This window comes from Sus scrofa, chromosome 6 (assembly GCF_054392235.1).
Source record: "Sus scrofa isolate SSC_HxYL_T2T_F1_AM1 chromosome 6, Sscrofa_HxYL_maternal_Yorkshire_Landrace_v2.0, whole genome shotgun sequence".
Taxonomy (NCBI): domain Eukaryota; kingdom Metazoa; phylum Chordata; class Mammalia; order Artiodactyla; family Suidae; genus Sus; species Sus scrofa.
In genome coordinates, this window is record NC_139388.1 from 111,989,058 (window position 1) to 112,002,128 (window position 13,071).

Here is a 13,071-nt window from a genome sequence, read left to right on the forward strand (position 1 = left end):
TGGATCTAATTGAAAGTTACTATTTTTTTTTTTTTTTTTTTTTGTCTGTGTGTGTGTGTGTGTCTTCTAGGGCCACACCGGCGGCATATGGAAGTTTCCAGTCTGGGGTCAAATCAGAGCTATAACTGCTGGCCTCTGCCACAGTCAGAGCAACTTGGGATCCAAGCCACGTCTGCAACCTACACCACAGCTCACAGGAACACCAGATCCTTAACCCACTGAGTGAGGCCATGGATCAAACCCGTGTCCTCTTGGATCCTAGTTGGGTTCACTACTGCTAAGCCAGGACGGGAACTCTGAAAGTTACTACTTTCGATACATATTTTATGTAGTTCTTACTTTGCCTTCATTCATTTTTCAACAGTATTTAATGAATGTATGCTATGTGCCAGGCTTCTAGGTGCTGAAAATACCGAAAAATTAAAGCTCAAACTTCTAATTTACCCCCCCACACACACTTTTCCCCTTTGGTAACTGAAATTAAATAAAGGCAATTCTATTTGGTGTGACCAGCACTGCTATTAACAACAGGGGTGGTACCTTTTGTTGAACAATATGATAAGCCAAGTACAGAACTTTATGCATGTTTTTCCTTAGTCTCACAACAGCCCTATGTGTAGTATGATTGTTCCCACATTATAGGTAAGGAAATTGGGACCCTGATATGTTAAATATGTTCCCTGAGGTTCCAGAACTAATAACACCAGACATAGTTGGAGTATGATGTCACCTCTGCCTCCTGAAAGGAATGAAGGAGATTATCTAATCTAACCCCTCGTTTTACATATGGGTCAACAGAGACAGCTCTGTGACCTGTCCAAGGTCACAGAGCCAGGGAGCTGGTGGCAGGGCTGGGACTTGCTCCTGTGGGAGCTCTTCCTCTAACCTGTGCTGTCACCCCATGAAAGCTGCGAAAGCCAAATTCTACAATTCACCACCTTTTCAATACATGTCCATGGATAGTTACTGGTCAACAAATCCTCCCTTGGGGCAAAGTTGTCTTGACCCCTCCCTCCTACCGTATTCCAAAAAAAAAAAAAAATCAATTCCAAGTGGGCCACAAATCTAAATATGAAAGTCAAATCAACAGAGATTTAGAAGAAGACCTGGGAAAATATCTTCATAGCCTTGGGGCAGGCGAAGAAGCGCTGACAGCAATGAAGGTTACAAAGGGGCAAGATGAATTACCTTAAAATTAAGAATTCCTGTTCCTTAAGGGGTACCATTAAAAAAGTGAAAAGGAAAATCAGAGTAAGAGAAAATATCTGCAATATGTATACCTGACAAAGGCTCACATCCAGTATGTGTTGTGTGTTTATTCCTAAAAATAACGGCCAAAAAGGCAGCTAATCAACAGAAAAACGGATTAAAACCTTGAACACAAACTTCACAAAAGAGGATATGCTACTTAGCTAATTAACACATGAGAGGGTGGAGTTCCGTGGCTCAGAGGTAAAGAACCCAACCAGGATCCATGAAGACTTGGGTTCAATCCCTGGCCTCGATCAGTGGGTTAAGGATCCAGCGTTGACCTGAGCTGTGGTGTAGGTTGTAGACGAGGCTTGGATCTGGTGTTGCTGTGGCTGTGGCGTATGTAGGCCAGCAGCTGCAGCTCCGATTCGACTCCTAGCTTGGGAACCTCCATATGCCATGGCTGCAGCTATAAAAAGACAAAAAAAAAAAAAAAAAAAAAAAAAAAAGACAAAAAAAGAAAGAAAGAAAAAAGAAAGGGTGCCCATATTATTAGTTATTAGGAAAATGTGAATTAAACCCACAATTTTACACTATTATACATACTTAAGAACAATTAAAATGAAAAAAATAGGAGTTCCCATTGTGACTGAGCAGGTTAAGAACCTGACTAGTATCCATGATGATGTGGCCTCTCTCAGTGGGTTAAGGATTCGGCATTGCTGCAACCTGTGGCGTAGATCACAGATGTGGCTTGGATCCCAAGTTGCTGTGGCTGTGGTGTAGTCTGGCAATTGCAGCTCTGATTCAACCCCTGGAGTGGGAACTTCCATATGCCACGGGTGTGGCCCTAAAAAGAAAAAAATAGACTTCCACTCAGGTTTCTCTCCAAATGACAGGGAAATGTATTTCTTTTTCTCTTTTCTTTTTAAAAATGTTACTGTAGTAAGAACATTCCACATGAGATATGCCTTCAACAGGTTTTTAAGTGTATCATATTGTTTTCTACAGGCACAGTGTTGTACTGCAGAACTCCAGAACTTATTCATCTTTCGGAATTGAAATGTCATACCTGCTGATTAGCAACTCCCCACAACCATTGTCCCTGGTAACCACTATTTTATTCTTTGCTTCAATGAGTTTGCCATTTCAAATAGTTCATGGGAGTGGATGCAGAATTTATCCTTCTGTGACTGACTTATTTCACTTGGTATCATGTCATCAAAGGTCATCCGTGTTATCATATGTTCTATGAGTTCCTATTTTTTTTTTTTAAAGCTGAGTAGTATCCTATTGCATGTATATCCCACATTTTCTTTTTCCATCTACCAATGGGCATTTCCACATCTTAGCTACTGTGAATAGTGCTGCAATGATCCTGGGAAGGCTAATACCTCTTTGAGATTCTGATTTCAATTCTTCAGAAAAAATATCTGGAAGTAGGATCTCTGGATCACATGGTAGCTTTGTTTTTAATTTTTTGAGGAACCTCCATATTATTTTCCATACAGACAACACCATTTTACATTTCTGCCAACCGTGTTCAAGCATTTCAGTTTCTTTACATCTTTGCCAATACTTGTCTTTTGCTTTTGTTTGCTTGTTTTTGCTTTTTGTTTTTGTTTTTGATAACAGTCATCCTGACAGGTGTGAGGTGATATCTCATTGTGAAGAGGTATTTCTAAGTCAATAAGGATAAATTTTCTTAAGCAAGAAAGGAATTCCTGCTTAAGAATCTGTTGTATCAACGTATTAACATACTTATAAATATGAAGTGGAAACTCAAGAGAGTTATCTTAAAGAGAGACACTCTGCAGTTTGACCAAAATTGGAATTGCTGTCCTGTCCTCTGGTGGCTGTGTGATCTTGGGAATGTCATGTAACCTCTTGTTAATGCAGCTTTCTTGTCTGCAAAATGGGGGTGTAAATAATCTTGTGGGTGCACCTATGCATTTTGAAAACTGGTAAATAAAGGAAAAGAATAAAGCACTTATTTTTCTTTCTGGGTATTTCAGCTGAGGAGGGAGGGTTATTTTTTTATGCTTCTCTTTCGCTTTTTTATGATTTTAATTTTTTCCATTATAGCTGGTTTACAGTGTTCTGTCAATTTTCTACTGTACAGTAAAGTGACCCAGTCACACACACATATATACATTCTTTTTCTCACATTATCCTCCATCATGCAACATGGAAGGGGACTAGATATAGTTCCCAGTGGGGCTATACAGCAGAGGAAAGTTATTTTTTACATTACAGTTAATAAATGTGGAAGAAAATGATAGAGTTGGCAAATTACCATTTGTTACCCTGATGAAGTCATGGTTCCAGGCTACAATCCTCAGGGGCCAATAAACTGTTAGGTAAAGTACTGGTGGGAATTTTATAATTGATAGGTCAGACTGACACTCCCCTGAACGCACGGGTCAACCTTATTAGCACCTAAAGTGGGACGAGCACCCATTTGTACATCTTGATAGGATAAAAATACAGAGCTCCACTCACTAAACATTCAGTACCACCTGCCAAAATTCCAACCTGATGCTAATCAAGCCTCTACCAACCAGGTTTAAAAAATGTGGAGGAGAGAGGAACATGTTAAATGACACAAGGAGGCTACAATTTACCACGTACATAATAAAGGAAGTCCCACAGAAAGGATTACTAGTTTCTACACAAATAAATAGCACTAGAAATAGACAAGAAAGTGGGGGGAATTCCCTTAAGGTATCCATCAACCATATGCAATATGTGGATATTTTTATGACCCTGATTCAGACAATTCAGCCATACAAAGACATTTCTGAGACAACTTGGGAAAATCAAAGACTGAGAAGAAGATGATATTAAGAGTTACTGGTAATTTTGTTAGGTGTGGCAATGATATTGAAGTCCAATAAGTCTGATAAAGCAAAAAAATCCTCATCCATTAGAGAATTTTGAATTGGAATAACATGCTGTCTGGGAATTGATTTAAAAACTACTCCAGCAAAAACTAAATGTGTGTGTGTGTGTGTCTGTGTGTGTGTTTGCGTGTGTGTGTTGGAGAAGACAGAGACATGAAAGGGAAGGAATGATTGTTGATAATTTTCAGGGCCAGGTGGTAAGTAAGAAGGGATTCACCCTACTATTTTATTTTGTGTGCTTGAAAATTTCCACAATAAAAAAATACATTTTTACGCCAAAGCAAACAGACACCACAAGTCAAATTTGTACATAAAATCTGCATAAAGTTTCAAAACAAAACACTTCAAGCAAATTTTCAAGCTTTCAGTGGTCGCTTCCAATGACCTAGGCACCAAGGAACACACAGCAGTGGTTGTCCTCTGCCAGGGGTGGTTGGGAGGTCTGAGAAACACCGAAAGCATTGATGGAAAATTTACAATCAACTGATCAAGCTCTGAAAAGTAGATGAACTAATGCCATGTTTTTTAAACGGCTGCCCATGGCCTTTATTGAGACACAGAGTAAATTTAGTAGATTCATCATTTTAAAAAAAGAAAGAGAAGGTCCCACTGTGGTGTACTGGATTAAGGGTCCAATTGCAGTGGTTTGGGTTGCTGCAGAGGTACAGGTTCAATCCACAGCCTGGCACAGTGGGTTAAAGAATCTGGCACTGCCACAGCTGTGGCATAGGTTGCAGCTATGGCTCAGATACAGTCCCTGGCCTGGGAACTTCCATATGCCATGGGTGTGGCCAAAATAAACAAATAAATAAAAATAAAAAATAAAGTAGCAGAATAGAAATAATAGGATAATTATTATCCTATAGGCTGTATCCCCCATAGCAGGAAGTTACTCCTATCAGTTCTGATGATGATTTTCAGTTCTGTGTGTTTTTTTTTATTAAAATGATATATTTGGGATATACCATTGCATAAATTTAAGGTGTTCAACATGTTAATTTGATACATTTATGTATTATAATGTGAGTGCCACTGTAGTGATAATTATCATCTCTATCATGTTACATAATTGTCATTTCTTTTTAGTGTTGGAATAATTGTTCTAGTCTCAGCAAGTTTGCTGATCATGCTACATACAACATTGTTTGTATTCACCATGCTGCGCAGTAGTTCTCTAGGGCTCATTTACTACTCATGGCAGATTTGTTAAATAACATCTATCTGGAGTTCCTACTGCGGCTCAGCGGGTTAAGAATCTGACTGCAGAGGCTCAGGCACTGAGGAGGTGTGGGTTCAATCTACTCGCCCACGAGGTGGGTTAAAGGATCCAGTGAAGGTCGCAGCTGCAGCTCAGATTCAATCCCTGGCCCAGGAACTTCCATATGCCCTGGGTGTGGCCTTAAAAAAAATAACATCTATCCTACCCCCACCTCCCTCCCCCAGTGACCACCATTTACCCTCTGTTTTTACAAGTTTGACTTTTTTAGATTCCACGTCAGAGTGAGATCATACAGTATTTGTCTTTCCCTGCCTGACATCTCCCTTAGTGTAATATCTTCTAGGTCCATTCACATGGTCGAAAATGACAAGATGTCTTTTTGAGTGTGCTCATTAATCGGTGGGGGATCTGGTTAAAAGGCTGATTTTGACCTAGCGAGTCTGGGTGAGCCTGGGATTCTGCACGTCCAAGGAGCTACCAGGTGACACGGATGCTGCCAGGCTGTGGACCACACATTGATGAACAAATGCTTACAGCTCACACACGTGATCTCATTCATTCTTATTCCCATCCTCCCTCCTCCTTCTCTCTCTCTCTCAGAGTAAACTTAGTGTGTGATGAAATAAAGCCTTTCCAAATCAAAGGGAAATGTATCTTCCTTCATCTCTTATTTCCATAGATCACTTGCTCCCTTATCAGCTCCAAATAAAGCCCTATTAAAAATGGTGAGTGATATCCAATCAGCATATGCAAAACAGCCCGTTGCAGTGTAGTGAGGCTGAGAAGAACCCTTGTTGGGCCAGTTTAAATGGGGATGAAGATGAACCCTGATGAGAAAAGTGAGATCCCTTAGAGCAGTGCTTGTGGGGGCCTGGTGCTCCTGGCTGTTTGTGGCACTGTGTGTTGGATGGAAGCCTGAGCTGTGGAGTCTGGGCCATGCCAAACCCTGCACACAAAGGTGAAAAGACACAGTCCCTGCCCTCAAGGAGCTTACAGTCTGTAATGACGAGACAGACATGCCAACATTACAAAAATGGCAGTAGTTACAAGCACTAGTGGGAGGGAGCAAAGAAAGAAAAACTAGTTCTGCCTGGAAAATTCAGGAAGGTGTCACCAACCATGGAGCTGGAGTTTTTAATGTGAGGCTTCGAGGTTGAATAGAAGTTTGTTAGAGAAATGGGTAAAGGGCAGTCCAGGCAGCAACCTGCATGCGCAGTGGTCTGATGTGCTTTTCTGGGTGTGACCACGTCACCCTTTCTTGTCTCTAACGGGTGGTTTTTCTAGGCCACCACAGTCACCCTGGGGCATGTCAGAGCCCACTGATATCTTCCCCTTGAGATGTGACACCTGTCATTCTGGCACCTGTCACCACATGGGGACTAATGGGCTCCCTTCCACAGCCAGTTTTCAGGACCACATGACATCTGTTTCTTTCCTACCTTTTCCAAAATGCACTTGCAGGCCCTCCATGCAGCCCCTGCTCTCTGTAGAGTCTCAGTTTCATCACTTAGACCGCCAAGGCATCTGAAGCATCTTCCTTTTTCTGTTCCTCAAAAATCACCAGTTTTCTCTCTGGGAATATCTTTCTTGGGCTGCAGCAGAGGCATCTGAGCCTGGGATGCCCCGTCTCCCAGCCCCTCAGGCACCTATTCCCCTCCCCCACCTTCGGACCCCTCCATTCTGCTCACAAACATGATACTTCTCCCAGCACCTATGGGATGACCTTAAACCCAGTTATTTTCTCAGGCTTCTTGAGAAGGTGGAAAGTGCCTTACTCAGTGAAAGTCTCCTATCCCTATCCCCTCCCCTCATGCTTCCTCACCCAACTCTGTGTCTGCATAAGAGCCAATGAAGGGAGGAAGCCATGAGGCTGCCGCAGCCCCCCTCCTTCCCTTCACCTCTAAACCCCCTCCCCTGTATCTCATCTCCTCTTCTGGCCTCCTCTGGACCGTGGCTCTCCTTGAGGCCACCACCCCACATAGCCTCAGGGGTGCTGTGTCCTCAACGCCTCAGTGCAGATGAGGTTAGACCATTCTTTTGTAGTTCCCCACAGCACAACGAAGACACTTCAGAAACTCCTCACAGGACGAAACAGAAGATCTGGGGAGCAAACTAAAGGAGTCGCCTGAAACCAAATTATCTGCCCAACACGATTGAACTTCCTCAGGGACTTTTAGTTTGAGGATACCTGACTGCTGGTTCCATGTGGCAGAAGGCGTTTTCCTCTATCTGGAAGTTTCTTCAGGTCCTTCTCTTGAAGTCCAGACTCAAGAAAATGAGGCCCAGAGAGATCTAGGAGTTCTCACTTCTGCTCACCTTCTGACCTTCAAGGTCCTCACTGGACACCAGGCTTTGCGGACACAGAATGTCCACCTTGTTCATGAGGTGAGGGTAGGGCCCTGACCCATGGCCTGAAGAGATCAAGATCAAGCCCTTCTCAGTAATTGTAACGAACCCAACCTCAAAGAGACCCAGGCATAGCAACACAGGTGTGGTTTCATTACAGAATTGCCATAGACAACTATCATTGACCACTCTGTCACCTGATTAACTGGTCTCCTTAACTTTCCTTCCCCTCCATCTCACTGAGACATTGGATGTCACTGCTCCCCTCGACACACTTTTTCCTCTTGACTTCTGTGATGCTTGTTTTGTCCAGTTTTTCTCTAAGTTCTCAGACCACATCCTATTTTTGCTGCCTGCATTTCCTCCTCTTACTTTTTGCTGCCTGCATTTCCTCCTCTTACCTGTCTGCCTTGCCCACAGCTATGTCCTTGGCCCTCGTCTCTCTATTCTTCCAACTGCTCTCGGCTGAGCTGATGTTTGTCTCCAGATGCACCCACTAAATGATGCCAGGACACTGGAACTACTACTGACTCTTCCCTCTGAGGACACAGCTCCTCCCTCCCAGCCCACGGTCCACCTGTGGAATACTCGCCCCTCAGACACCTCAAATAAACCCACTGTAAAGATATATCCTTTCTTGTCCACCTCTCCCCAATCTAATGTCAAGTCGGCCTTTGAATCCACAATGCATTTTCAACATTTTGTTTGAAGAGCTCGAATGCTCCAATGCCTTACATCCTCAGAACACATCCTTTAACTAGACATTATCATCCCCACTTTACAGTAGAGACTGGGCCTTGCTGAGTCCCAGGGTCACGTGATTAGTTAGCGGTGGGCCTGGCTCTGCGCAAGGGGTGACCATGGAGCTTAGTTTATGCTTTCTTGGGGCACCTGAAAGCACCCTATGCTGTAGTTATTTTTATAATTATTTAATTCCTGTGTATGCAAACCCTTGAAGAGTCTTCTTAGGTTCTCCTTTCAGTGCCTGGCGCCAAGCTTATAATTTGGAATTTTTTTGGGGGGTCTCAATTCTGAAAATTTTATCTCACTAATGCAAATAAGGACTCTTGACCCAGTTTGTGGCTTATAAAGTGTGGTCAGTGTATACAAATGCCTTGAACATTGCAGGAAATCGATAAATATCTATAAAGTTGAATCATGTGGACAAACAAGCCAGGCTTATTTCAGATTTGAGAGGGTAAATGATCCTAATCCAAATATAATGCTTTATTCAAACAACAAGCATAGATTGCAAGTGGTCCCTAATTACTAGCACTTGTGTATGTTTAGAAAGACTGATGTAACCCTGAAGAAGAAAGACCAGCTTTTGGCATCATCTCACTTCTGACATCAGAAGACAGGGAGAAAAGCTGACCATGGTCTAATTTTCTTGGTGATGACTTTGTTCTTACATAAAATTATTTTTCCTATAAACTCCCCTCTGTTTAATTCTCATCCTTTAATTTCAGGGAGAGTATACCCACTAATTGGTAAGAAATGCTGGTATTCACCATTCTAAGATGTTCCTTCAAGCCTGCTTCTTATAGGAAGTATACCTTTTTCTAAGCATTTCTAGAAACTGAAAATTAGAGGTATGAACTTATTTATTCCCTCGATTTTACCACCGATTGTCTCTTATACACCTTCTTTCCTGATATCGTAAGAGAAGCCCCATGTTCTCGTCAGCAGCATTTTTCAAATCACCTGCTTAGATGGCAAAGGGTTAACCTCATCAGTAGAATGAATTCTCAGCAACTGGAGACATACCAGGGGGTGCTGTCTTTATCATGACCTTTTCTCCTAAACCTTGGGCCTAGTTCATTTCAGAATTCAACTTCTGCCATTAAATCTCAACATGAAGTTACTTTCTTCATATGCCAAAATGCAAGAGACTGTTGGAATGGAAAGATCCCTGTCATTTGTTTGCAAATGACTGCAGGGTTTTCTTACCCTTCTACTCTTAAATTCATAGCATCCTAAATTCCCCTCTTTGAGGGGAGATCAGTTTTTCTTCGAATAGACAAATGGGAGAACAGTTCTCAGAAGGTCTGACAACACAGCACTAGATAAATTAAATCACCCTATGTGTTGTTGTCATTCAGCAAAGCCGTTTACAGACAGAGCTATTTTGAAGCCATTAAAAAATGCTATTCATCTCGAACTTGCCATCTGCCTTCTGTTTCTGGATTCGTCCATCGCGTTAGCTAAGAGATTAGTCTCAGCGGCCAACTTCCCTCTAGTTCTCTCGTGACACTTGGGGAGACTCTTATGGGAAGAAGGCAATTTATTTTAGCTGAAGGACCACATGGCTAACTAGACACAGCAATTATACAAAGCAAATGTATCAACTTCTGCCACAGGAGGCAGGAGTTCCCTTTCTGGTCATTAATAATGAACACTCTTCAGTAAGCAGGAAAACATTTACCAAATAAAAGGGCCTATTATAGACGATGCCCCAGGCAGCCAAGAGCCCGCGTGGCCATTGAGGAAAGAGCGAAGCCGACCAGACGGAGCAGCCCTGCTACTGCGCTGGGTGGTCCTGGGAGCATCTCTGGAATTGCCACAAGATATGACCTGATGGCACTCTGTACAGAAATGTCCAATCCGAAAAGAAGTGGCCTGGTCTTTTCTATACTGCAGTTCCATTGCTTCCTTTCCTGGCAGCTGCATAATCGGGAATGCCGCGAAATCAAAACTAGGAGGAAGGAAATTAGAGCCGGGAAGTGTCAAGTTGATCTACTGCAGCACTGGGGGCGGGAGTGCCCGGCAAATTCAGCTTCTGCCCGACCCCCTCTCACCACTTTACCCCCCACTTAAAACTCCCTTTCTACACACTCCTGAAGCTCTCTGGAGGCTCCTGTTTGCTCACATGCTTAGGCTGTGACTTGGCCTACAGTCACTCATTCTGAGGACTCTTTTGCAGCCGTTTTAATGAACAAAACCCCTGAAAAGGTGCTGACATTTTAATGCCTCCTATTGATACTTTATATTGAGACAACAAGCTTTGTACTGCATTCAGAGCCCTTGCAAATCCGAATGCTCTGGGGTCTCGGCCACCTGGCTCCCACGTGGGGTATAATTTAAAGAGACATGGAACACATGCACATACATGCTGCTTTCATGTTGAAGACTGCCCTGACCATTGCCTAATTAATTTTCAACACCTTTGTGAGGTAGATGTGTATTGCCCTGGCTTCACATGTGGATGACTTCAGGCCGTGGAACGAACAAATCCAAAGCCTCAGGGCAGAGACTGTGTCTTTGGTGAATTCTGTGAAGGGTGGAATGGTGACACAGTAATAGCAAAGAAAAAAAAAAAAAAAAAGGAAAAAAAAAGAAAGAAAGAAAAAGCCATTAATAATAGTGTGATGAAACCTGTGGCTTCTCAGCTGGTTCAACATGTAACCTTGCTCTGGTGCTTTACCAAACTCCATTAAAATTTGCTCTACTTGATCACAGACTTGTGAGTTGAATACATGCATGACTCCCTTCCAATAAACCACAAAGGATGGGATGATGAGAACCAACTTGGCAATCATACACTGACTTTGAAATTCAAAACACTTTTAAGACTTTCAAAATGTTGTTTTTAAAAATGTAGCCATGAAAGACGTATCCACTGAGAGGCAATATGGACAAAGGACTGATCTGGGTGCTTGGTGTCTTTCCGTCTGGACTTATTGTGCAATGGTAAATAAAAAGACAGAGGTGATCACCACACAGAGTGATAGATACAAATTAGGGAAGCAGACAACATGTCATGGGAGTGGACTCACATGAGGAGCCCCCAAACCAGTCTTGGGGAGTAGGAAAGACTTCCTAGAGAAATCCTATCAAATGATATGTAAACCGATATCTTAAGGACCAGGAGAAGTCTCTCAGCACAAGGAATGGGACTCGGTCATGGCATATTGGGCCCAGGGTCTGCCATTTTGGAATTTCAGAGGAGAGAATGAATGTGGAATATTAGTAAGACCAAGCAGCCTGGTTGGGTTCAACCAACTCTATCTTAGTTAAAGCCGCCTACTTGTCCCTCCACATCTTTGGAAGATAGGTCTGCTTCTCAAGGAGATGGTGCAAGTCAGTGACTTAGGAAATGCTACGCTTGAGGATTTCTCTATATGCTATTGGGAATGAAGGCACATAAAAGGCAACCAGTCTTAAAACTGGAGGAAAGAAATGTTTATACCTCTCATTTTCCATTTCTAGAAATTCTAGAAAAAGGCCTACTTCCCAAAAGAAGCAGGTTGAGAGGAGCATCCTAGAGCAGGGCAGAGTCCCCTTCTCAGTTGTGGGAAACTTAACTGATCATAAAGAGAGGAGGCAAAAAGCAGAGGAAGGAAGGGAGGAAGAAAAGAAAGAAAGAAAAGAAAAAATTGGCAACTGAGTTCACATGTAATGGGAATAATCAACCTGGTAAGAGAGTTTAAGAAAAAGATTTCTGAAAGAAGCCAATAAAAATTGACCCTTAACATGGACATTCAACCCTGTTCGTTATTCATTATTTTACTATCTTTTTAGTCCACAAGGAAAGTTCATGGAATAAACTTAGTCGTCATTCAACAAAAGCAACTATTCTTTCTCTTGGCCACAGGCAAGCAACGTCAGACACAAGGAATTGAAAGTGCCATTTTTATTTTCATTTAGGTGACTTTTGGGGAAAGGTGACAAAGTAAATTCAGCAGAATTATGATACCTTCTCATCTTGAACTTAATGAAATGGAATGAACAATAAATAGATAAAACCGATAAATGATATGGGAGCAATGCTCTAACTTTGGAAAGTGTCTCAAAATGGAAGACTCTGGAAATTGATGTCTGGTCCAATATAAAATTCCTCCAGAGAGAGTTCTGTGGAAATGAGGTACAGACAAAATTCATAAAAATCTCAACAATCTTGTCCACCCCCATCCTCCTTCCATTTGGGGAGTAGCATATGCCACCCAGGGGTAAAGATGAGGCATGCCTTTTCTGAGAAATTCTTCCCTGATGCCCTGGGATAAATAATACTCAATGGTGAAGAAGAAACCATGTCTTGCCTTTTTTTTTTTTTTTTTTTTTTTTTTAATTGACTGGAAGGAAGGCAGGAGAAATTCTATAGAAAAATCTCTAAAAGTTAAAATTTTCCAATAAGAAATTGGGCTTTTAGCAGAACAGGAAGAGAAAAGAAATAAAACAAAAGCCATGGAGGATGGGGGTGGTCCAAGGGAAGATGCATAGGAAGCTCACAGGGTAGAGGAAGGGCCCATCATCTCCAAACCCCTTCCTTATATTTTACTCCACTTAAGCTGAGGGCATTTGCAGCTGGGAGAGGCAGACGAGCCAGGAGAATGTCTTCAAACTAGGGAAGATTGTCTCCAACAGAAACAATAACTTGAATTGGGAGAATAATCCAAAATTTGAGGGCATGTC

General features: G+C 42.2%; 1 long non-coding RNA gene across 1 annotated transcript in view; it reads right to left on the minus strand.

The window, feature by feature from the left end:
* Nucleotides 1-2,794: 2,794 nt before the first annotated feature.
* Nucleotides 2,795-13,071, minus strand: part of LOC106510680 (uncharacterized) — a 429,859-nt gene continuing 419,582 nt past the window's right edge. Inside the window, exon 6 of the long non-coding RNA XR_014807801.1 lies at nt 2,795-7,724. This is a non-coding gene — a long non-coding RNA (uncharacterized LOC106510680). The remainder of the gene's footprint in view (nt 7,725-13,071) is intronic.